The sequence below is a fragment of the Xenopus laevis genome, chromosome 2S, assembly GCF_017654675.1.
Source record: "Xenopus laevis strain J_2021 chromosome 2S, Xenopus_laevis_v10.1, whole genome shotgun sequence".
In the NCBI taxonomy this organism is placed as follows: domain Eukaryota; kingdom Metazoa; phylum Chordata; class Amphibia; order Anura; family Pipidae; genus Xenopus; species Xenopus laevis.
The window spans coordinates 161,042,716-161,069,818 of NC_054374.1; the positions used below are offsets into that span (position 1 = coordinate 161,042,716).

The window sequence follows — 27,103 nt, forward strand, 5'->3', positions numbered from 1 at the left end:
CTATGTATTGCGACATGATGTCACATCCAGTCGGTGGGTGATCTCATTTCTGGTTGGTGGTTGATGTCACTTCCAGGGTGCTGATAACATTCCCATAGAGGTGGGTGATTATGTCTTTATATACAGTTCCAAAAACACAATTTTTTACCCTAATTAAGATTCCTGCTTGAATCTAAGGACTAAACAATGCCATGTACTGCGTTTCCTATGATTACCAGAACCATAGTAGGTTTAAGATAATCACAATTATGGGAAAACATACCCTTACCCTACTCTGTACCTTAGAGATGCACTAATTCCAAGGTCACCAAGCCCAACCCTTTCAGGGGCCAACTGTCATTTATAAATGGAAACTCCATCATTGTTCTATACTTTCCCCTCTGTGATATCTGCCAACCTGCCCATCTGATTGATGTGTGAATGGAAAGGATTGCAAATAAAACATGCATACATTTGAGTCTTAATAATGAAATTTCTTGGTGCCAAATGGAGGAGAAAATTGCATTATTTCTCCCCGTCCCACCTTCCCTCAGCGTATGATCAATGCACAAGAAAGCCCGAGAGACAACACGCCCCAAGTTATCGGCACAAGTCCAGAACGTGTCAAGTGAGCGACCGGTTGGTAATTACATCTTCATCCAGTGGATGCAATTGCTGTCCCATCTCAATCACTTGTGTTTTCCCCAGAGGCTGAAAGCATGTTTTGTCCTGAAACCAGATCTGTAATGACAATCCTTCTGGGTTTTATTTTTCTTGCCCCTTTCCAAATGACGGCCAAAAGTAAGTGCCAAGTTCAAGGGCTTTTCACTTCTGCTGCTTCTCTTTCTATTTGAGGGTTTGACACTGATAATTAATCTCCTTCTTTCTGTCGGAGCTCAAGATAACAATCACTGCAACCTTAGTGTCATGTCACAAAAGATAAAGACAAGACGACTTACAGCAATATGTCAGGTAGGTTGCAATGCAGACAGGGTTGATTTTTGCCTAGTGTGTTTTTCAGCATGGTGCAAATGCCAGTACTGAAGCTCGTACACAATTGTGGCATGAGACCGCGTTCGCAAACGGGCGGTCGGATTGCGGGACCGCATCAACGAACAGATGCGGCCGCGATCCGACGGGATTTTTAACCCCATCCGATCGAGATCTGGCCGACTTTCGGACAGATCTCGATCGGGGAAGCCCATCGGGAGCCCCCATACACGGGCCAATAAGCTGCCGACTCGGTCTGTCGGCAGCTTTTATCGGCCCGTGTATGGCCACCTTTAGTTAGGGCTTAAAGGGGGAGTTTTGTCTTCTTCTTTTTTACTGGTGGGTGCCGGCTACATTTTAGCCTGCGTCCACCCAACCGGCCACCTTCTAGTGCCCCACTTCAGCCTGGATGCGCTCCTTTTTATCAGTGTCTCCACTTACTGGGCACTGAGGAATTATACATCAGGGGAATTCCACTAGGAATATTAAACCACACAAGTTGCAGCGAACAAATAGAACTTATTTAATATATAAATAAAGGAAAGGTAAAAAAACCAATAATACAATATCACCCCTGGCCTGGGGAACCAGTGGAAAGTCCAACCTTTACCAGGACACAGTCCCACACTCCACTCTGGGAGTAATATAATATATAATACATAATATATATTATATTGAGATATATCGGATTAATAACATTAGCATTATTTTGTAATCACAGCAAAGAGGCATGAAGAACGGAGCTCTCAGATGTAGGTAGATATACTCCAACGGTCTCCACAAAAGTAATTATCTGATGCTGCCAGAAGCATTATGTTGCTTCATGATCACAAGCAATTTTCTCTTTGCGGTGATAGGTAAGGTATTAAGGGACTAAATTGCCTAAATTTGCCAATGGAACTTGGGAATCAGAATAATTATATCTATTTATCCACGCAAGCACGAGCTGTAAGTTACTTATACAGTCACATAAACATTGAACAAGTGAGTAATAGACTGACCATATTAGCTGCTGATGGAGCATCCGCCAAGTAGACCAGGATAAAACAACATGAGCTGAACATTAAACGCACACTAACCACAAAAACCTTTTTGTTTAATTGTGCAATTACAGGGAGACAAATATGTGAGCATTGCTGAAGCTTTATGTTCTCTCGCGCTGTATGGACAATTAATAGAATTAAGGGGGTTGAGTGTCTTTCTTCTGCCTGATCTTTGCTATTAATGGTCCCTACAGGTCACAAACCCCTACATCATGTTGCAAAAGGATTCATTTTCTAATGAAAAGAGGGCTTTGGGAGATCTTAACCAGGATTATGAGACCAAGAAACAATCACTGGTTCTTTAATAAGAAGACTAATTCGGCAAGGAGAGTAAAACACCTTCATGGAAGCAAAGCAAAACCCTGTAAAAGGGATATAGATTATTCTGACTCTGGTATTTCATTAGAGAAATGTGCAAGGGAAAACAACTTTAAAGACTTAAAGAGATACAGGTTACAAAGAAAGATTTTGAGTTGTGCCCATTTTGTGGAAAAAACAAACAAAAAAACAGAGGTATGGGACCTTTAATGCAGAATGCTCGGACCATGGGTTTTCCAGAAAACAGATCTTTCTGTAATTGCCTCAAGTCTACTAGAAAATCATTAAAATCATTAAACGCGATAGGCGGGTTTTTCTTCCACTAAGGATTAATTAGAACTTATTTGGGTTAAAGTACCAGGTACTGTTTTATTATTACAGAGAAAAAGGAAATCATTTAAAACATGTTGGATTATTTGGATAAAATGGAGTCTATGAGAAACGCCCTTCCATAATTCGGATAGAAGGTTTCTGCATAACAGATCCCAAAGCTGTACTATATATTGTTGATGGACAAAAATCAGTATTTGTTGATGGCAGTGATTCTGCCCTGTACCTCGGAGGTTTCCTGATTTTTTATTTTAAACCCCCTTTGAGGCCCAACACTTGTTTTGGCCACCCCTTAGCTTATAACAAGGTAACAAACTTAAACAACATTCACGTATCAGATATATTTCCAATAATATCTAGAAACCACAAATAAGTGTTTGTCTCACCTTTCATGACCATCACCCTGGGCTTTCATGCCTGTTTAGGGTACATACTTGATGTTCTTCCAAAATCTACCCCTAACTGGCTTTCAGACTCCCCCTGGCAACATCTCCAGCTCAACCCTGGAAGACCAGTCCCACAATTTGACAACCACTTTCTTATCTTCTTATCTTCTATTTGAGACAAGTCTGGTTAATGACAACTGCTTTTCCATGAACAGAAAATAGATGTAGGTAGTACTATGAAAACAAGTATAGTTCAGTCTCCACCTATAACTCTTAGACACTCTTGGGTGTCAGTGGTTCTTAAAAAAAAACAACTACTGAAGAACGAAAACTGCCATGGAATAAGGTACTTCACTCAATACTTTGGATAATTAAAGTAGATCATATCATAGCAAATTCATTTGGGTATCACTCAAACCATGTGTATCTAGCCCTCAGAATACAAGAATCAACAGCTATACTGAGAAGAAGGGCGCTGCTGCCCATACCTGTCCAGTAGACAGGTGGACTCTTGACTAGACGTCCATATCTTGGCTCTGTGGACCAGATTTTTGCAATTCGTTCCCAGAAGCCAAGTTCCATGAAGTCAAATGGCCAAACATGGCAGCCACCTACTCTCTGCCTAGAAGTAAATCTAGAACAACTGAACGTGCTGAGTAATCACTGAAGACCTTTCACTATTCATCCGAGCAGCTTCTTCAGTTGAACTAACTAGTACAAGAAGTTCTCAACACATCCTCTGTGAGTTTCAATTGTCACATCTCTGAATAGTTACATTGCACCATTGTGATTGGATTAGAGGAAGAGTTTATATGCCTAGGACTTCTCGTACCAGTCAGTTGAACTGAGGAAGCTGCTCGGATGAGTATTCCAGTTGCTCTAAATTGACTTATACTAGATATACCATGACCTGGATGAATGGAAACTTTCATAGACATGTAGGGCCCTATAGGGTTAATAGGCCCTATAGAGAGTTAATCTTTTCTTTTCAGACCCTGTAGTAGAATAACCTTTAGCATTATTGGCTGAGAGGTGTAATGACACTCCCCTGCTACACTGCTATATAGTGTGTGTAGGGAGTGGCCACTTCCACTTTGGCCTGTGGATGGTGATCCAGCTGGGTGGGCTCAGGGGAGCCTGGATACAGAAGGCCCAGAAGGGCCCAAGTGCTTTGGAGAAGAAGTCGGGGGGCAGGAAACCCTGTGAATGAGGAATAGTTACACTAGGGCAGACTTGTCATAGTCTCTCTAGGAGAGAAAGGCAGAGAGGTGAGAGAGAAAGAGCAGCTGAAGCTCCAACGAGGATTTGCAGTAAGGGAGTAGCTTCCCAGAGGCTTTATGTGTTGCCTCCAGTCAGGGACCTCAGTGAAGAGGGACTGTAGGGTAGAAGCTGCTTCCTGACAACTTCCAGGAGATAATGTGTGTGAATTCTGCAAATGCCTAATGGAGACCTTTCCTCTGTGAGAAATGCCTAATACCTGCAGCTCTGTGTGAGTAAATGTTACTATTACCTCAGCTCCTGCGTGAGTACTAAACCTGTGGTCACTTGCCTCGTGCATAATTAATAAACCGTTTCCTGTTTTACTGCAAGAACCTCCTGGTGCAACCATCTTTTGTATGTTTTGTGTGCACAGTAGCCTGAGGGTGGTAGTTGCACTACACCATAGAGGAAACACTTCCACATGGCGAAGGCCCTGACCCTGTTGTGTAAGTCGCATGTAGCAATGCTCTACCCTGCTCGTGGGTATTGGACGAAATACTGCCAAATAGGTGACAGAGAGTATGGTGTAACTTATTCTCGTGGGTGCTGTTATTAAAGTATGGGAGGGGTGCCTGGGAAGGGGCCCTATATCTGTATGCCACTTTCTTTCTAATTTCAGGAAAGCCCACATATATTTTTGAAAATCTTTTGGAATAAGGAGGGGTCAAGGTTTAAAGCAACTATTTTAAGGTTACCCACAAGGTTACGATCTAGACTTTCCTTTTTATCCTTTTCGCTCCCTTTCAAATATTTACTAAGAAAACCCGGAACCATTAAATGACTTGATAGATTTTAATGAGAAAGTGAGAAAGCTTTTCCTTCCTAAAGACGCTGAGGATTTTTTGCCACTTTTTTATTTTTTTATTTTTTTGCAGCTGATGAATATTTTATAACGGAAACAATATATCAGGGTCAATGGCAATATTACTGTAGCACACATTAAGTGCGGAGTATTTGATAAAAAAAAAAAAATACACATTTTAATTAGAGGATAAGAGAAAAGAGATATTAAATAGAGATTCCTCCAGAGAAAGGAGAAACCGCAACTGTGTGTGTTATGTAATTAAGGGCTCACAAATAGACTTGTATTTTTCTCAAAAGACCCCATTATTTTGCACCATCTACTCTATGTCCATTTGGACATCATTACCTGACTTCTTTGGACCAACTTTGGAACAACTGCCCAAGGCATAGATGTCCCTTGAAATGCATTACACCATGTCCCAGCAATGGAAAGACCAGCACAAGGTGCAGAACAAGCATTGCATGGCTATTTAGGTATTTTGCTAGGTATATATATTAGGTATGTGAGGAGTTTATAAAGATATTTCTGTTGGAAGACTTTCCATAACGTTATAGATTTGCCTTGTCATAGGGAGCCATTGCTTCTGTCTTTATCCTATAAGCCCATTCTGCCATTCTCGGTTATGTTTCACTGTTGTCTCATAGCTGAGCCATATGGGATATATCCTAGAATCATTGGGTGCATGACTATGGGCAAAAAGGGCTAAAAATGACACATAACGGTCGGCAATGACAAAGTTAAATGGCTGAAGGTGAAATGATCTTTATTCAATCACTACGGCATCATGAAACTCGCTGAGGCATGTCTTAACTGAACTACATGACCAGTAAGTATGAGTTGTTGTGAATCCACAATGGCATTGTATGAGGGAGTTAGGAGGTGGTTCATTCCTATTCCCGCCCCCCCCCCTATTTAAGGATGGTTGTTCCACCTAAATAAGCTCCTTCATGATTCTTTCTGACTGATGAACCAACCATTAGTGATGGGCGAAAATGCATTGAAGTCAAAGCAACTTTTTTTGATGCGTTGTCAGCAAATTGACGCCGTAGTTTTGGGAATTAATTTGTTTGCGGCAAATTACGGAAATTGGCCGCAAATTAATGTCTGTCAAATTTATTCAACCATCACTACCAACCATCCATGGTAGATAGATGGATAGATAGATAGATAGATAGATGATAGATGATAGATAGATAGATAGATAGATAGATAGATAGATAGATAGATAGATAGATAGATAGATAGATAGATAGATAGATAGATGATAGATAGATAGATAGATAGATGATAGATAGATAGATGATAGATAGATAGATAGATAGATAGATAGATAGATAGATAGATAGAGAGATAATAGATAGATAGATAGATAGATAGATTATAGATGATAGATAGATAGATAGATAGATAGAATGGGATTGTCCACCAAGCAGACACATACTGTTGGTTCCTTCCATGTGTATGGCCAACTTAAAACATATAGCTTTGTTTGCTTGCCCTGTACATGGTACCCCACACAGGTAGTTTATCAAGTAATTTAGCTTTTACGTGTACAATAGCCCTGAATTGTAATTGGTGTACCCTTTGTTGGAATTGCTCTCATTGCACCAAGAACAATGTCCATATTTTCTCTGACAAACAGGTTTTGTATTCACCTATTGTAAGGCGTCCTCGGTGCATCCAAGATGGTGGCGCCCAGAAGAGGCCATGTGGCCGTCAGACGCCATCAGGAGTTTGAAGTGGAAAAAATTTTGGATTCTCGGGTGTCCAGGGGCTCTTTTCAGTATTTGGTGGAATGGAGGGGGTTTGGCCCTGAAGAATGTTCCTGGGTCAAACATTCAGACATTCATGCTCCTCTTCTAATTCGGAGATTTCATAGAAGATTTCCTCTGAAACCCAGCCTTGGTGGTCCGGAGGCCCCTCGTGGAGGAGGGGGTACTGTAAGGCGTCCTTGGTGCGTCCAAGATGGCGGCGCCCAGAAGAGGCCATGCGGCCGTCAGACGCCAGCGTGAGGCTGGTGTCCAAAACGTGCAGACGCTGGCGCATATTCTGGCGCACGTCCTGTGACATCATCTAGCGCGAAAATCCACCTTTTTAAGGTTGCCAGAAGGTTCTCTCAGTGCCCGAGTATAGGTTCTTCTATTTAGAGTTCCTGGGTGTTTTCTAATTATTGATTCTTGATTCTCGACCTTTCCCTGAAACCTCGACCTTGATTCTTCGCTGCCTGGACTGACCTTTGCCTGAAACCTCGACCACGAAACCTTGCTGCCTGGACCGACCTTTGCCTGAACTGACGATTCTTCTGCCTAATCCATTGTACCTCGAACTGTGTTTGCCTATTTGCTTCCTCCTTGGTCCGCACTCCAAATTGTGCCTTCGGGCCCTGACACCTATACTTATTTTTCTAGGGCAGTGATCGCCAACCAGTGGCTTGCGAACTACATGTTGCTCACTAAACCCGTGGACGATGCTCCCAGTGGCCTCAAAGCAGAAGCTTATTTTTCAATTCCAGGCTTGGAGGCAAGTTTTGGTTGCATAAAACTATCTGTACTGCTAAACAGAGTCTATTGTAGATTGCCAGTCTACATAGGGGCTACCAAATACAGTAACTAATCACAATTTGGCATCTTCAGGAACTTTTTGCATGCTTGTGTTGCTCCCCAACATTTTAATGTGGTTCACAGGTAAAAAAAAAAAAAGGTTGGGTACCCCAAGTTAGTCCCTGTGTGCTTTTGCTGCCACTGGATAGTGATAACAAAGTGAATTTATCTTGGTCTTTCCTTCCTTTGGAGTACTGGCCTAACTGTGAATTTATCTGGGGAAATTCATACCACTCTGGTGAAATGAAGAAGTTGATTAGTTGATTGAAGAAACATTTTTTAGACTACTCAGAATGTACAGTTGCTTTTGACTTACCACTACTAGATATATTATGATATGGATGAATGAAAACATTATATTATTGCATATTTTATTGTTATTATTGTACATCAGGTATAGTACGATAAGAACGTTCCCTACTTTATATAGATAGTCTTTGCCCCAGTCTGTCACCAATATGAAAGCCCTGAGGAACATAATACAGAACTTAAGTAACCATCACATGAGGGGGTTGGGAACGTGTACAAAGGGAGGGGGATGTGTTGTGGACTTAAAAAGTAAAACTTCCCCAACAATAACCATCTTTGTGAGACACAGAGAAGACAGGCCTTTGGATAATCTTTTGTTGAACTTGACAGCTGAAAGGTTCCAAGTGATTAATTACTCTCAGCACTGACAATCGACAAAAAGTACAAAAAAAAAAATAATAATGCCTAGATGTAGAATATGAAGGGGGGACAAATCCTATTCATTTGATAAAGGGGCCTCAGGACATTACTCCGGGTGGCTTGCAGGCTGTTGGATTTCTTACCATCAGCACTAGGGAAGTATGATATGCAAATTTTATTATAACACAACGAGGGTGTTGGGAAAAAAAAGAGGCAGCCCTCAAACTGAACAACCATTGTTTTACTCACAATGACCTGATCTCATCTGAACAGGGGTTGTCATCTGCTTTGCATATTCTTTATTTCATATAATTGTTATTATGCAAAAAAATGTATCGACTTGGCCCTGGCAAGTGAAAGGCAGAGCTTTGAACAAGTCCAAGCCCAATTAAAACACAATTATCTGTCTTATACAGTCTTTCCCTTTGCCTCAAAGAACAAAAGGAAAAAAAATGATAATATCAGGAGGTTGTGTACATTTCTCATAAAATGATATGTAAAAGACTTCTGGAAACCAGTAGTGATGTTATTATTTAATCAAGGTCTGAAGTGGCTGATCTGGCAAGTGTGTTCTCGGTGGAAGAGGAATTCCCAGGCATTGGTACCAAGTGAGCCGTAGTCTCCTAACCGAGATCTCTATCAAAATGTACTTGCACAATAGGAATAAAGCTCTGAACTTTACTCCGAGGTCCAAACTGAATTCAGATCATATTAGATTTCTTTAGGGGTGTTGGATTTTAGAGAACTCTGTGGCAGGTCTCGCAATATATTTTCCAAAAGAAAATAAAAAGGTTTCTGAATGATTTATGGAGGAGTAGTGATGGACGAATTTGCGCCGTTTCGCTTTGCCAAAAAATTTTGCGTGAAATTTGCAAAACGGCAAAAAATTTGTGAAACGGCGCCGGCGTTTCGTGAATTTATTCGCTGGCGGCGATATTCGCCGCCAATTCGCGCCTGGCGAATAAATTCGCCCATCACTATGGAAGAGACTTCTTCCTCAGCTGGTTCCATTATAAATGGAACTCACTCACAATTGTCAATAACTAAACAGGTGCAATGTAGGGATCAAAAAAAACCAGGTTTGATTGGAAAAAAATGTCTTAATGCTTTGAGTGGGAGATGATGGCCCATCAGCCAGGTGCAGGAATGCCATATCGGCAGTAGAAAACCTCTACTTTGTCAGGTGGTATTATGTCAGATAGATAGATGGATGGATGGATGGATAGAGGGAGGAAGAGAGAGATAGATGATTGATGAAGAGAATAGGGATGTAGCGAACTGTTCGCCGGCGAACTAGTTCGCGCGAACTTCGACTGTTCGCGTCCGCCGAATGTTCGCGAACGTTCGATTCGAACAAAAATTCGTTCGACCATTCGACCATTCAATTCCTTCGACCGCTAAAATCGAAGGATTTTCGTTCGAATCGAACGATCGAAGCCATTGGATTGAATGAAATCATTCGATCGAATGGCTTCGATCGTTCGATTCGAACGAAAATCCTTCGATCGAACGATTAAAATCCTTCGATCGTTCGAATCGAACGATTTGCGGATGTTCGAAGTTCGCGAACTGTTCGCGAACTGTTCGCGAACTGTTCGCGAACTGTTCGCATTTTTTGCCGGTGTTCGCGAACGGCGTTCGTGAACACATAAACGGCAGTTCGCTACATCCCTAGAAGAGAAGACCCTGGATGATTCCTCAGCAAAAGTTTGGCAGGAGGGACCCAGCAAATTAGGACTATTTAGTGTTATAGGTAGCTTCTACATAAAGCTCACTCGTAGAGTTAGAGATAGATTAAGGTAGCTAGTAGTGATGGGCGAATCTGTGGTGTTGCGCAAAATTTTCGAAACGGCGCAAAATTTTCGAAACGGCGCAAAATTTGCAAAACGAATTGAATCAATGAACGTCAAAATAATTTTGACACAAGCGACAATTTTGACAAAAGCGAAAATTTTGACACAAGCGACTATTTTGTCCAAATACTCCAAATACATTACAGTCAATGGGTGTCTGAATAATTCAGATGAGCGTAAATTTTCTGTGCGGGACAATTTTTTTTGTGTGACTTTTTTTTTGATGCTGCTGATTCTTCGCAAATTTTTTGCTGGCGGTGAAACGCGGAAATTCCCTGTGAATACATGGCTGCCGAATTTATTCCCCAATACTAGTAGCTAGTAGAGCAGATAACTAGTAAGAAATAGATATATAATAGAATAGCTAGAAGACTGTGCACTAAGGAGATCAGAAGGCTAAATGCTTAATTGCAGAAAGTTAATTAGAGTGCAAATTTATTAAAGCACACTTGTATGCTCTGTCTGGGATGCCTGTATGTGTACTACTACTATCTATTAATTACTAAGAGATAGATTAAGGTAGAGCAATCTAGGGAGATTTAGTCGCCTGGTGACTAATCTCCTCTTCTTCTGGCAACTAATCTCCCCAAAAAGCCTTCCTGTCAGCGATTTAGATTCTAGCAGGCGGGAAGGCTTTTCGGAGCTCTTCATTTTCTGAAGTCGCCCGAAGTCTGTCTATGCCCTAATACTCCAGTACAGATATAGAATCTGTTATCCGGAAACTCATTATCCAGAAAGCTCCACATTACTGAAACGCTGTCTCCCATAGACTTGTACAGTACCTTGTACTTGATCCCAACTAAGATATAATTGATCCTTATTGAAAGTAAAACCAGCCTATTGGCTTTATTTAATGTTTAAATGCTTTTCTAGTAGAGTTAAGGTATGAAGATCCAAATTATGGAAAGACCCATGATCTGGAAAAACCCAGGTCCCAAGCATTCTGGATAACAGGTTCAATAGCTAGGCCAATTGTACAAGTTCATTAAAGTATATTTAAAGGGTTGTGTGCTTTGGTTGGGATTCCTGTGTGCCTGTCTCATATAGGGGATCTATTAAGTGTGCACTATTTGTGGATAAGATCAGGTCCCACAAGTTATTGTTAATGAGTAAAAGTGTCTGAGAAACAGCTTGGAGACCCTTCCTTCAACAAGGCCCATGTGAGAGAGGGTCCAATTAATGTGCTCCAGGATGAATTCAAAAGCCTTTTGAAAAGTATATTACAAGTTTATACATCCATGTTTTTCTTGCACACACACCCAAGACAACTAGGCCTATTAGTCCAACTTGAATTACCGTATATACTAGAGTATAAGCCATCCCGAGTATAAGCCGAGGTACCTAATTTTACCTCCAAAAACTGGGAAAGCTTATTGACTCGAGTATAAGCCTAGGGTGAGAAATGCTGCGGCTTCTGGTAAGTTTCAATCAAAAAATTGAGGGTTTCTGCTCCCATTGGAGGTGCCGGCGTCTCGTTTTTGGATGCTGGCGACCATTCTTGGAGGCCGGCGAATATTCTTGGAGACTATTCTTGGATGCCAGCGACTATTCTTGGACGCCGGCGACTATTCGTAGGCGCCGGCGACCGTTTTTGCGCTTGACCCGAGTATAAGCTGAGGTAGAGTTTTTCAGCATATTTTGGGGGTTGAAAAACTCGGCTTATCCTCGAGTATATACGGTAAACGGCATATAGACTTCTGAACACAGGTATAACTTAAACAAATGTGAGGGAGTATATGCTTCAATTAATACCGCTTTATAAAAATGAACTTTTGTTGAGAGGGTGTTTTTTGCTATTTATTGTGGAGCGGACGACATACTTATTCCCTGTAATATGATTCTTGATAAAATATTTCCTGCTCCGGCGTTTATTGCTGTTCGATCCCAAGGCACCACTAAAAGTTTAAATCAGCTTGTATTTTTTGGAAACTCATTTTACGATAAATTATCAAGAAATCCTATAAATTCATGAATCCACAAAGTATCTTTTAAAACATAATATTATAGTTTCTTGTTAATTTTCAGACAACTATCAATTCTAAAGTTGTTTGCTTGCCCATGTGTAGTGATGGGCGAATTTGCGCCGTTTCGCCGAAAAATTCGCGAATTTCGCGCGAAATTCGCGAAACGGCGCCGGCGTCTCGTTTTTGACGCCGGCGCCCGTTTTTCCGATGCCGGCGCCCGTTTTTGGCGCCGGCGTCCGTTTTTTCGAAAAAAAAATTTTGACGCCGGCGAATTTTTGCCGCGAACTTTCGCGGCCGTTTCACGAATTTATTCGCTGGCGGCGAAACGCGCAAATTCGCCGCGAATTCGCACCTGGCGAATAAATTCGCCCATCACTACCCATGTGGAACTCTATTTTACAAAAACAGGCTACTTTTAATATCTTGCAATTACAGGCATTTCTGTGCAGTGCCAAAAAAGTAATTAAGAAACTTGGGGAGGGATTCCTTCCATACTTTCCTCTCTGTATTTATCTGGCTGAAGCAGAATGGTCAGAGTGCTGTATTTCACTCAGAGATTGCGTTTTAATTTACACACAATTATGCAGGCAAAAGAAAAGTTACCAAAATTGGTATCTAAATCTATATAAAAAATGGTCGGCCTTTATGTTCTGCACTGGGGAATGAGATGATTACAGTGGATGAAAGCAAGGAAAACCAAGAGATGTTAGAGTAGACGTTGGTGTTGATGGTGGAGTTGGTGGAACAGGCAGAAGAAGAAGATGATATGCTTGATAGTTAGAAAGTGGCAGGGTGACAGAAATAGAAGACAGTGGAGGTGAAGAAATGTAGGTAGTTATATTGGCCATTAATGATGGCTAAATCTGACCCGTTTCATTTTGCCAAAAATTCGCAAAACAGCAAAAAAATTGCCAAATGCATTGAAGTCTATAGGGACACATTTTGTTTTGTCACGCAAACCATTTTTTTTCACCCACTGGAGTCTATGGGGCAAATTCACTAAGCGCCGAACGCTTGCGTTAATTCGCTAGCGTTTGGCATTTTCGTTGCTGCGCAAATTCACTAACGAACGCTGGCGTAGTTTTGCTAGTGTTACTTCGCACCCTTACACCTGGCGAATTTTCGCTAGCGACGTAACTACGCAAATTCACTAACTTGCGCAGTGTACGGAACGCTACCTTTTACGCTAGACTTCCTTCGCCACCTCAGACCAGGCGAAGCGCAATAGAGTAGATAGGGATTGCTTCAAAAAAAGTCAAAATTTTTTCTAAGTCCCAAAAAACGCTGGCGTGTTTTCTACATTATGGGTGATAGGCTGAAAAAGATCGAAAATTTTTTTGGGGCTCCCCTCCTTCCCCCCTACATTTCCTGACTCATGGCAACTTACCTAGACAGTGGGCACATGTGTAGGGCAAAATAAAAATTTTATTTGATGTTTTGAAGGTTTTCTAGGCATTTGTAGTGCTGATACGTGTTCCTCCATTGAAATTTGAATTTGGCGCCGTATGCAAATTAGCCTTCGCTAGCGTAACTTCGCTTCACTAAGCGAATCAACGCTAGCGCAACTTCGCAATCTTACGCTACCCCTGTGCGCAACTTCGGATTTTAGTGAATTTGCGGAGCGCTGGCAAAACTACGCCTGGCGAAGTGCGGCAAAGTGCGGCGAAACGCGGCGAAGTTGCGCCTGGCGAAACTACGAATGTTAGTGAATTTGCCCCTATGGGTGTCTTTTTCGATGAGAAATTTGGCAAAAATTTCACTTATCACTAATGGCCAGGAGATAAAGGGGAAGGAAGGCAGTGAAGTTAGGGAAGACAGAAAGCAAGAGAAAATGACAGGTTCATGGAAATATCACAGTATGTTTGTTGCATACAGATGAAGCCACTTTGGTTTGTGTGTTTGACACAAAATAACTAAACTCAGATATCCCACTTAACCCATTTAACACAGAAAATTGTGTCACGGCATCCCATCTAATTAAAGCATTCACCTGTCAGGGTTGACACCCTAAATTCAGAACCAATGCTAAGCACCCTGTTCTGAGCTCTTGCTTCCACCTTTAACAGCCGCCTTTCAACTCGGGAGGAGCCCTCGGCTAATCAGATGCCGCCAGGTCTTAATAAGAGAGGTGCAAAGCGAAGGGTTCTGAACGAGCAAAGGGGCACAACGGTAAGGCTTTTGGGCAGAAGGACATAATACAAGGCGTAGACAGAAAGCAAAGTCAGATCAGGCCGGATTGGGGCAGGCGGAGTACAAATGGAGTCAGGAAGGCAAGGGTCAAACCAGGAGATGAATCAGAGGGGATACGGAATGGAGGAGTCGGTTACAAGGCAGGGTCAGGATTTCAGAAGTCAGGATCGTCAGCACAGAAGCACCAGGAACTCACTAGGAGATAACCTATAACGGGCAATGTAAACATACAAACTGCACCTTTAAATACATTTGAAATTCGTGCCATTGCGTGCTGGTGTCATAACGCCATCGTGAATGCACCAATAAACCAGGAAGAGGCGCGCCACACGTGCCCTAAGAAGATTTAGAAGAGGAGCCACAGCATGGCGGGAGTCCCTGCAGACTCCCTCCCACTAGATCACCAGGGTGAGTCATTACATCACCATTGTGAACAAAGGTGCTTTGGTTTGCTAATGAAAAGGTTAAATGCATTTAATGAGTTAAGATGACTTTAGATAACACAGTTTCTTCAATTAACCCTTAGTCATGATGCATTTAACACACAAGCCCAAGTGGCTTCATCTGTATATGCATTATTTCTTAGAAAACCTGTTTTAAATAAAACACAGACGAATACCTGCTTAAAATGACCCTAGATGTTGCCACATCTCCTCTGAAGAAGGTATTTCCATTTCTGACATTTGAGTGAATTCCCTAAACAGCTATTTAATGGTAGCCTTGAGATACAGAATAATTTGCTCCGTATGTGGTCGCTATCTGGACTAATGTACAGCAAGGAGAAATGTATCAATATAAAAAGAGCAGGTCTGAATAACTGTACAGAGGTTCTAATGACGCAATTCTGTTACAGGTCTAATGGAATATAATGCATATACAGAGTTAGAAGATGAGCTTCCAGGTCATGAAAATGGATAACCATTTGCTGAGTGACTTTGGAGATAGTTTTCACCTGATTACCTTATACACATAAAGAGTTGGCCATTATGGGAAGCTGTTTGAAAGAGGTAGCGGGATAGATCTGGAACTGGTCAAAGACCCTACAATTTACCACTATTGATCTTGCAGTTGTTGCTTACACAACATAATATAAGTTTAAAACTCATGATTTAGAGCCATTGAGAACATTTGTCCCCTATGTTACATCAGTTAAAATTAGTGATAAGTACAAGAATTGTGAAGATGAAGATGATGACATTTTTGATGGTTCCTAGAGCCAGTAAGGAGCTGACATTGGGATTCCATATCTCCCATGGATGCACATGCAAATAAGTAGCATACAGGCTACAGGCTACTAGAAGATCTAGGGCAATGTTGTTCAACTTTTTCCATCCTAAGACTATGAAAATAATGTCATACAGTTTGGTCTAACCATCTTGAGAAGGTTGTGGACTAGAAAAAAAGTCACTTGGTGGACAATGATCGCTAAAAGACCACCAGCAGGATAGCGTTGATTGCAAGGAAATGAATATGTAGTCAGTTAAGTCTAACTTATGTGTCATAGCTGGCAAACCAGATAGGATCCTCCATTTTGATTGTCCAAAAGTGATGGTGAATTTGTCCCGTTTGTCCGAAACGGCGATTTTGACACTGGTGACAATTCGTCAGCGAATTTGCAAATTTATTCGCTGGTGGCGAAACGGGCAAATTTGCCGCAAATTCGCAGCTGTCAAATAAATTAGCCCAAATGTCCAAGCCATGGTACATTGTTCCTCACCCCACTTGGTGGTCTAACAGCTTTTAGGCCTCACAATAAGTTGATTGCATATGGGGAGACAGCTGTCTAAAGCTGACAGGGATGTTGACCTCCGGAGCTAACTACCAACGTACATTTTGAGGGACCTACTGAGTGACAGTAACCTGTCAACTCTAGTGTCTTTCATAAGGCTTTATTCTTTTTACTTGAATCATGGGTTGCTCTACACGTCTACACAGCAGCTGTACTGATAGTGAACCAATATCACTTTGGATGATCCACTTTGGATGTTTTTGACTCTCTGCCCTGGAGGCTTGAGCAATCACAGAACAATGAAATAAATGAGACACAAGAGAAATTAGTCATGTTTCGATGTCCAACAAAAATACGCAACACCTTTGGCCTAAAAGGTCATTCCCTAATCTAAAGCCACTGACAGAGAGGTCAATATAGGTAAGCAGCCCTCCAGTCACCTTTATATTCTGTTCGAAACAGAGAGAATGGCTGTACAAACCCATCTCTTAGTACAGACTGTATCCCTTGGTTCAAAGCTTTTTAGTAGTGAAACCCAAGCCTTTAAAACTCCACTTTTCTGCCCTCTTTAGAACAGAAGAGGCTCTAAGGACAGTTAGAGGCATTTCTCACTTTTCAATCACGCATTAAATTTTTAAGCAACTTTTTCAAAAGCTGGTAACACCATCTTTTTTTAAGGGATTGAGACTGCGCGGCTGCCGAGAACTGCATTGTGCATGGTTTATCAACTTAGCAGAGAGCAGAGTGCTTAAAACGATGTCCTAAAATAGAATTAAAAGGAAATAGAATGGCATACTCCATGTATGGAGTCTCGTAAAAAGCAAAGGCAATTTCCTGCATGGTGCAAAAACCATTGCCTCTGCCTCTCTAAACGTATTTAGCCTTCCCACAAAATAAAATCCTGATACTATGAAATCTGTGCGGTATATTTTCCAGGTTGGCATGAAATAAGGCTGCACCTTAAGGACTTTTATACAGGTCATGGGACTCTGAGTTCATGTCTAATATCCTAATGTCTTGCATTATTTTTTTATAAGACAGAAGCTGGAGTACCAATTTAACGGATGACATCACTTAGTAATTTTTATATATTATTTGTGTACTATTTGTATTTTATATACAGGTATGGGACCTGTTATCCAGAATGCTCGGGACCTGGGGTTTTCCGGATAATTTGGGTCTTCATGCCTTTAGTCTAACAGAAATTCATTTAAACATTAAATAAACCCAATAGGCTGGTTTTGCTTCCAATAAGGATTAATTATATATTAGTTTGGATCAAGAACAAGCTACTGTTTTATTAATACAGAGAAAAAGGGAATCATTTTTAAAAATTTGGATTATTTGGATAGAATGGAGTCTATGGGAGACAGCCATTCCGTAATTTGGAGCTTTCTGGATATCGGGTTTCTGGATAAGGGATCCTATACCTGTACAATATAATAGGTGGAAGGTGATTTTTCAGCTTCAGTATATAATGCCCTCGGCACACAAGGTAGTATAAACACAATGCCAGTTTTGTGTAGAATACCCCAGAACACACATACATAGTGATGGGTGAATAAATTCGGCAGGCATGGATTTGCGGCAAACTGACGCATTTCGCAGCCTGCGAATGTTTTCGCATAACTGCGTCAAAAATTGTTGCTCGACAAAATTGTCGCAAACATAAAAATTTCTTGCACGTCAAGATTATTTGGACACCAATTCACTTTAATGCACGTATAAAAATTGTCGTTGCGCCAAAAATTGTCGTGTGTCGAAATGATTTTGAAGCCCGTTGAATTCAATGCGTTTCACGAATTTTCGCTGTTTCGTGAATTATTTGGAGAAGCAGGACCGATTCACCCATCACTACACAAACACTGTCAGTTCCATGTATACTACCACCAGAATAAATGGCAGATTATAATGTAGTGGCAATTTCACATGTAATAATTCCAGGTAGCAGAATATATTCAGTGCCAATTTTATGTATATAAATGTATGTATTTTATATGCATAACATCCATCATGCTAGTTGTAGGAAATTGGTTGGTGTCGGTTTGGGAAGGTCCAGCCTTCAAGCCTTCATTAGAGTCTGCCCATGTATATAATAAACAGTAATTATAAAATATTAGATAAGACATGGATTATTTAACCTCTTACCTTCTTTCTGTGTATCTAGGGGGAACCCATTAAACAGGCAACCGATTTTCAGTATCTTTCGGCAACAAAAAGGGAGTCTTTTCAAGGATACCTGTTAAAACAGATGAACAGGTTAGATTTTATTTCCATTTGCAGATAGTTATACAAACTATTATTGCCTCTAGATGATATGGTCTCCTAAACAGTTTATTTAACTATTTGTGATAATACACTATGCAGCATGGTATTTGAGCAAATGCCTTTATGAATTTTTCCCATGATGACAAATCAATATGGAGCAGGCACTCAAGAAGGCAAAACTTCCACCAGGCAAATGTTCAAATGTGAAGAAGTTTTATTGTGTCAGGCAGCCTGACGTGTTTCGTGTTCCAAACACTTAATCATAGGCGAAACTCATAGAGCCATGCCTCAAGTATTTATACAATAGTGGTCCAATCAAATAAACACGCCAATTACTAGTCCACCCAATCCCACAAGACTTTACCCAGGTGCATCAAATGAGACTCCAACCGAGTAAAATTGGATAGAGGTCAAACCAGGGGTCAACAGGAAAAGGTCATCAGTGGCCATATTTGTACACCCTTAACTGAGTGGAGTGACATATTGATACACCCGAGAAAAATTTTAAATACTAGTGTTTTATAAATACAAGGTACAAAATACATAAATACATAAAAACAAGTGCATACAATAAGCCTTGTAACTGTGCAATGATATATATAAGCTATAAATATTACTATAAATACATGTATTAAAATTCTACAAAAAGGAGCTGAACATCTAGTAAAACATCGAGTAAGTTAACAGTTGAAAATGGTGGAAAGCCACCTTCATATGCCCCATGATGAACAAGTAAAGAAGATTAATTACATGAGAGACTGTCAAGAGAATAAACATGCCCTATACTGTAGGGGTCTGGTCAGACAGGGCAATTTTATTAAACCCCTGGTTTATTTGTTGGATCTCATGGTAGAAACATAATATGCATGGATTTGCTTGGTTCTGAGTAAGCCTATTACCCATTTCAAATCAATAATCAGCTATGTTTTACATTTTGGAAATTAAGTTTGGTATTATAGCACCAGAAGCTGAAAGGAGAAATAAGTAAGAAGGACCACACAAGTACTGAGGAACATACGGCTGGAAGGAGAAATAAGTAAGAAGGACCACACAAGTACTGAGGAACATACGGCTGGAAGAAGAAAGAGTTTGCACGTTGGATACCTGTATCACTTCTTCTGAACCACATGCCAATCTCTTTTCAGTGAGAAAATGATGCTGCTGCCCTATAGTTTGAATCTGAATAGAAATACGAATCTCTACAGTTTTTGAACGTCTCAGTGGTAAGATATTTTGGGCAGTATCTTTCTATAGGCAGGAATTGTAAACGATCTTTACGTTTATGCTATATTATCAATGTATAAAACGTTTGTTTAAAAAAACAGAAGGTTTTGCAGTCAGTTGGACTCTTTTGTAGTCATCCAGCAATACAAAGGGACAAGTAGACTGCTATGGACTCGACATTGGACTAAAAATGACCTTATGATCACTATGGACACTAGGGATTAATATGTGATTTCACAGTTCACTAGTTTAGATTGCAACTAGTGATGGGCGAATAAATTCACCTGGCACGAATTCGCTGTGAATACACGAATGCGGGCGAATACATTTGCGAATCTCCTGCAAGAATTCGCCGGCGTCAAAAATTTTTGGACGTGCATGAGAAAAGTCACTTGCGTCAAATTCAGCGGGTGTCAACACCCAATGACTTTAACGCCAGCGTCAATTTTCGATGTTCCGATAGAAAATGTCAGATTCTCACAATTATTTTGTGAAAATGTCTGAATTTTAAAATTTTTCCTTGAAACTTTCTGATTTCACAATTTTCCTGCAAATTTGTTGCCGTTTCGCAAATTTTGCGGGAGATTTGCACATTTTTCAGCGAAACTGGAGAAATTCGCCCTTCACTAGTTGCAACCTATCATGTCATGGGGTTGGAGTTATATGGATATAACAGCAAAAGTCTCTTAAGAGGAAAACTATACCCCTCTAACAATATAGGTCTCTACAAATATATACTGCATAAAACAGCTCATATATAAAACCCTGCTTCATGTAAATAAATCATTTTCATAATAATATCTTTTGTTAGTAGTATGTGCCATTGGGTAATAATACATAGAAAATTGCCATTTTAAAAAATAAGGGCCGCCCCCTGGGATCGTATGATTCGCGGTGCACACAAACATACCAAACAAACCATACTTGTTAGGTCACATGAGCCAATTAACAGACAGAGTTGTGTCTTTTGCTTCAACACCTCTTCCTGTTACAGTTAGAGCTGCAGTATTTCTGGTCAGGTGATCTCTTCCTGTTACAGTTAAAGCTGCAGTATTTCTGGTCAGGTGATCTCTTCCTGTTACAGTTAAAGCTGCAGTATTTCTGGTCAGGTGATCTCTGAGGCAGCCCACAGACCATCACAATATGGAGGTTCATGGCAAGAGATGTAAAATGACAATATTTACTTAAATATATATTCCAGTTTGGTAAGATTCTTTAATATTCCACTTAATCTGTTGCTGAAATATTCATTTCCTTTAAAGAAAAATGGCTTTTATTTCTAGCTGGCAGCAAACAGGTAACAATAAAGGCAGATTTCTTTCCAAAACAACAGGATTAACTTTAGGCAGCAGTGGCAGATTAATAATAACAAAACTGTCAAATTAACAACCTTCTGTATGGGTGACTGTGTGTGCACAGCCACATAGGATTCTATGTGTCAGGATCCACAACTCTCTCCCCGGGTCTCTCCTAGTCAGAGTTGTTCAGACCTCCTGAGAGACTGACCAGCCTGGGCTTTAATGAGTGATGATTCGCTATCTGAGGCTAATCAGACCCAGCTGGTCATTCAGTAGCACTTCACGCTGATACATATGTGCACTGTTTAACACTTGAAAAAGAGCCACTTTGCTTGAAATGGTAATAAACCTTGCAGCACAGCATCTGCGGTTTCTAAAGCCTGTTTTTCCACAATTTTCTTAAACTTCTCTATGAGCACACAGCTGGGTCAGATGTTACAATTAAGATATTTTTAATTTGGGTTGAAGACAATAGTTCACCAAGTTCAACCCTTCTAAAAGAAACCCAGTGTGTACACATATCTATAAAGACCTACTGATACACTTTAGGGTTCGGTTACAAACAATAAACACTTCTTCAGTTTCACAACTGAAAAAAAACACCCCAAAACCTCCAAACCCTCTAACTGATGCATACTAGGTCAAAACTTAACCAATTCCACCTTTGTGGCATCACAGAGTTAATGCCACACAATAGAAGCAGCCAAGTCCTCCAAATTCTTATTTACAGGTCTGGCATTGGCACAGGACATGTTATTATGCAGAAATAATGGGAAGTGCATGGTAAATCTTGCTTAATATGCAATCTATTTTCCTACCAACCTGACCCTAGAGAAATTATTTATAACATACCCATTAACGGGTCACTCAGACTTAAATATTTGGCTGCTGAATTGTGCTTTGTACAGAATACTACTAATGCTACAGATTCATTGTATTTCTCTGTTCTAGGAGTGGGGACCCAAAATCAGTCCCGAGGTTATTTATGTTAGGACTTTATGACCACTGTGAAGGTTAGGGGGATCACCCCGGGATTTACAGCATAAATTCAGGCTTGAGTGAAGGAAAAACAATTTGTTTATTTTTAAATCTTTTCAGCAGCAGTAATATGGCAACACAAAACAGCTTGTGCTTCAACACAATAGAATTTTGCTTACTTTTAGCAGAAAAGTCTCCAATATGTTGTCAGAACAGAAAAGATGAATTGCAAAACAGCTCCCAAGTGCAGCTCCTACTTCTACACCCATTCACCTACCCCTCACCTGCTTACAACATGCCTTGGATGTCCAGCCCACACCTTTGGCTGGATAACTCTGTGGCGTCTCTTAAAAGGGGTGACTCTTAAAAGGATGGCTCAAAACCTAAAGAATGGGGATATACATTTTAACTTCTGCTTTTAACTTACCAGGTCATACCTCTCGTTTCTAAAGACACTCCATAACCTTATTGGTGAAGAAGCAAAGCTCAGACTTTCTCATTTCATCTGTCCCACCTTTCTCCCTTCCAAAGACCCCCAATAATCATATTTGGTGAAGAAGAAACAATAGCTCAGATGTACTTACGTCATCTCTCCCATCTCTATCCCTCCCAAAGACCCTCAATAACCCTATATGGTGAAGCTCAGTTGGATCAGACCTCCTTATTATATCTCAACCATCTCTGTTCCTCCTGAAGACCATTAATAACCCTATATGGTTAAAGGGCACGTAAAGTCTAAAATAGAATAAGGCTAGAAATGCTGTATTTTGTATACTAAATATAAACATGAACTTACTGCACCACAAGCCTAATCAAAACAAATAATTTATGCTTTCAAAGTTGGCTACAGGGGGTCACCATCTTGTAACTTTGTTAAACATCTTTGCAAGATCAAGACTTTGCACATGCTCAGTGTGGTCTGGGCTGCTTAGGGATCGTCATAAACAAAGCTGCTTGAGTTCTGCATGGCTGGGAAGTAAGGCGGGAGCTCCCCCTGCTGTTCATAAGTATGATTGTTTCCCTGCTCAGCAGTTAGGGACCGTCTGACAATTCCTATCCACAGCAGTAAATGAAGGGAGAATTTCACTGCATACAGTCAGGTTTATTATAAAAACGGTACACATTTTTTAATTAAAGTATATTGGAGATAGGTTTCTTTTTTCATTAAAGAAAGTAAAAATGGGATTTTATTTTTTTGTCTTTACATGCCCTTTAAGCACTGAAGGCTCAGACCTCCTTATTATATCTCACCCATCCCTGTTCCTTCCAAAGCCCCTAATAACCCTATATGGTTAAGAGCTGAAGACTCAGACCTCCTCAATATATCTCAACCATCTCAGCTCCTTCCAAAGCCCATCAATAACCCTACATGGTTAAGAACTGAAGGCTCAGACCTCCTCATTATATCTCACCCATCTTTGTTCCTTCCAAAGCCCCCTAATAACCCTATATGTTTAAGAACCGAAGGCTTAGACCTCCTCATTATATCTCACCCATCTCTGTTCCTTCCAAAGCCCATCAATAACCCTATATGGTTAAGTATGAAAGCTCAGACATCCTCATTATAGCTTACCCATCTCTGGTCCTTCCAAAGCCCATCAATAATCCTAAATGGTTAAGCATTGAAGGCTCAGACCTTCTCATATTATCTCACCCATCTCTCTTCCTTCCAAAGCCCATCAATAATCCTATATGGTTAAGCATTGAAGGCTCAGACCTTCTCATATTATCTCACCCATCTCTGTTCCTTCCAAAAACCATTAATAATCCAATATGGTTAAGCACTGAAGGCTCAGAACTTCTCAACTGAATGAAAAAAAGCCTCTGGCTCCTTGTGTCACCTGTCTCTGTTCTTTATAAAAGTTCTGTTCAAGGCAAGTAGACTCTTTCTGCAGCCAGTCACACTTTTGTAAAAACAATAATGCAACACTATGAAATCCTTTCTAAACAGTCTGACTAGACAAATACAGAGGACCTTCAAAAGCCATGGCCTCTGTTTCAAGTATATATATATACAGTATATTAAAATAGCACAAAAAACATATTTTAAAAAAGCAAACATTCAGGCCTGAAAATTAGATCTAGATTTTCTGGGTCATCAGACTGTCTAAGCCGACACATCTCAGTTGTAAATTGTAACTCCGCAAGGAAAATGTATTTTCTGCCGCACTTGATCAATCCATAAAGAAGTGTGAAATACCTAATATTGGTTCCTAAATGCAATATAAATACTAATGCACAACTTCAAAGGCAGCCCCGGTCCACACAGTTTTGAGTGACACTCGCATGATGAAGTCTCTTCTAATCTTTTATGAGTTTCGCGAACAATTAGATCAAATAATTGTGAACTCATATGAATGGGAAATTGGAAGCTTGGAAACTGAGTTCCATACTTATTGAAATTCATTTCCTCCCAGGTATTATATATGATTTTTTTGCTCATTGCTAAGGTAATACATTTGCATGTGATATCCAACTCTGACAACCAACAAAAACCCACAAGGCATGGAGGAGCCGGATGGTGGGGGTGTTATGGAATATTAAGATAATGCATCTCACATACATATATATAAATTACTATGTAAATTGCTGATTTCTATTTTACCGGCAATCTGCAAGAGGAACACCATTAAAATGTAATATTTACCGTACAAGATGCTGGAAGGCTTAGCTTCAATCTTTGTGTATTTGACCAAAGGTAAATTAAATAACCAAGTGCCCATTCGTTCTGACTTTATTTTTATTTATTTCTGTTAAATAATACATATATCACTTTAAGCTGCATTCCTTCATAACTTTGGCCATCTTCGCTCCATGTTTAGAAGTCACATTAGATTCGTCCCTCAGCTTTATCTTGAATTTTTAGCCGTTTTTTTCTTAGATATACTGGGGCAAATTCACTAAAGGACGAAATGCCTAACGCTAGCGTTAATTCGCTAGAGTAGCGCATTTTCGTTAATTCGCTGATTCACTAACGGACGCTGGCTTAAATTCGCTAGTGTTACTTCACACCCTTGCGCCTGGCGAATTTGCGCAACGGACGTAACTACGCAAATTCACTAAAGTGCAAATTTTTCTGAACGCTACCTTTTACGCCAGACTTCCTTCGCCACCTCAGACCAGGCGAAGTGCAATAGAGTAGATAGGGATTGCTTCCAAAAAAGTAAAAAAAATTTCTAAGTCCCAAAAAACGCTGGTGTTATTTCTTTTTTTATGGGTGAGAGGCTGAAAAAGATGGAAATTTTTTTGGGGGCTCCCCTCCTTCCCCCCTACATTTCCTGACTCATGGCACCTTAACTATACAGTGGGCACATGTGTAGGGCAAAATAAAAATTTTATTTGCTGTTTTGAAGGTTTCCCAGGCTTGTGTAGTGCTGCTACATATTCCTCCATTGTAACTTCAATTCAATTAAGCATCGCTAGCATAACTTCGCTTTGCTTGTCGAATTAACGCTAGCGCAACTTCGCAACCTTACGCTTCCCCTAAGTGCAACTTCGGATTTTAGTGAATTTGAGTAGCGATGGCGAAAATACGCCTGGCGAAGTGCGGCGAAGCGGACGCTGGCTCAACTATGAATCTTAGTGAATTTGCCCCACTGTCTACCTTTAACCATCCACTGCTACATATAAACCCAGGAACTAATCTTTTTAAGGCTACATTATTGCCATCTGCTCCTCATTGGCATTTATCTCCACCTACCACAATTTACCCTTGGTGAGATACCACCTTAATATAAAGTAGAGGATAAAATGATACTTTGTTTTATGGAATTTGTGTACCATTGCTTTTTGGTATTCTTTTATACAAACCTAGGGCTTTTCTTGCTGAATTGTCCTTAGAATATCTATGCTGACATCGTTTCATGGTACAGTATGTCTATCTATCCAACTCCTTTGAAGGTTCCAACAGGACTCAGGTTCACATCTTGTTCATAACAAGAATAACAATATAGGAATCCTGTGCACTTGTTCACAACCATGGAAAATGTCGCCTAAGTGCATTAGGACGGCAAAATTATATTTTGATTAAGCCATTTTTAACTCTGTAATATTATAAACATTGCTCTACCAAAATGGACATTCTCCTAAATTCTCACCTTATTTTCCTTCAGGCTGAGCCACCCTTCCACTACCTTAATTGAGGTCCAACCCAGGGCTGGAACTAGGGGAAGGCAGAAGAGGCACTTGCATAGGGCGCAAAATTAGAGGGGTGCCAGGTACGTAACTTTTACGGCTAAAACTTAAAGCCATTTTACTAATATTATACATTCACCACTTACTACTCCTAGTAAACAAGGTGTAATGTATGCTGGCTAGAGATGGGCGAATTTGTCCCGTCGCGAAACTCAAATTTTGATGCCCGTGTCAATTCTGATGCTGGCGTTAAAGTCAATGGGTGTCCGAATAATGTTGACGCACGCCGGTTTTGCCGCAAGCAACTTTTCCAATGCACGTCCAAAGTTTTTTGGCAAATTTTTGCGTCAGTTTCGCAAATTTATTCGCCACCAGTGAAACGTGGAAATTTGTAGCGAATTCGCGTCTGGCGAATTTATTCGCCCATCACTAATCCTTGCTCTTTAAACCTATACAGGTATGGGATCCATAAATCTGTAAATGGGATCTAGAAAGCTCTGAATTACAGGAAGGACATCTTCTACAGACTTCATTGTAATCAAATAATTTAAAACAATTTTAATCTATTTCCTTTTTCTGTGTAATAATAGAACAGTAGCTTGTATTTGATCCCTACTAAGATATAAGTAATCCTTATTGAAGGCAGAACAATCCTATTGGGTTTAATTAATAGTGAAACATTTTTTTTTAGTGGACTCAAGGTATGAGATCCAAATTACAGAACGATCCGGATAACCCCATGTTCCGAGAATTCTGTATAACAGGTCCCATACCTGTACTGCAAAATTAGCAAAATAAATTCCAAAAAATACAGATTTGGCCACAGAAGAGTGGTCTTTACTAATTTAAGAAAAGAAAATTCTCACATCTCACACTAAATCGCTCTTCAGTGAGAGACTCTGAAACAAATATTTGAGACAAAGAATTTTTTCAGGAATAAATGTTGCACAAGCTCAAGCAGCTACCGGAGCAGATTTACGGAGTAATCACCGAAATTCATTTCAACCTTTTGCAAACACTGATACTACACAACTAGCTATAGAAAGACCCTGTGTGATTATTTTCCATGTCAGAGAGTTCAATCT

The 27,103-nt window shown here is 40.3% G+C and overlaps 1 protein-coding gene across 8 annotated transcripts in view; it reads right to left on the reverse strand.

Moving 5' to 3' along the window:
- Positions 1-27,103, reverse strand: part of LOC108710030 (teneurin-4) — an 835,304-nt gene that overhangs the window by 387,600 nt on the left and 420,601 nt on the right. For all 8 annotated transcript variants that reach the window (XM_041584600.1, XM_041584599.1, XM_041584601.1 and 5 more), the window contains exon 6: positions 18,265-18,355. The gene's annotated coding sequence lies outside the window, so the exon portion shown is untranslated. The remainder of the gene's footprint in view (positions 1-18,264; positions 18,356-27,103) is intronic.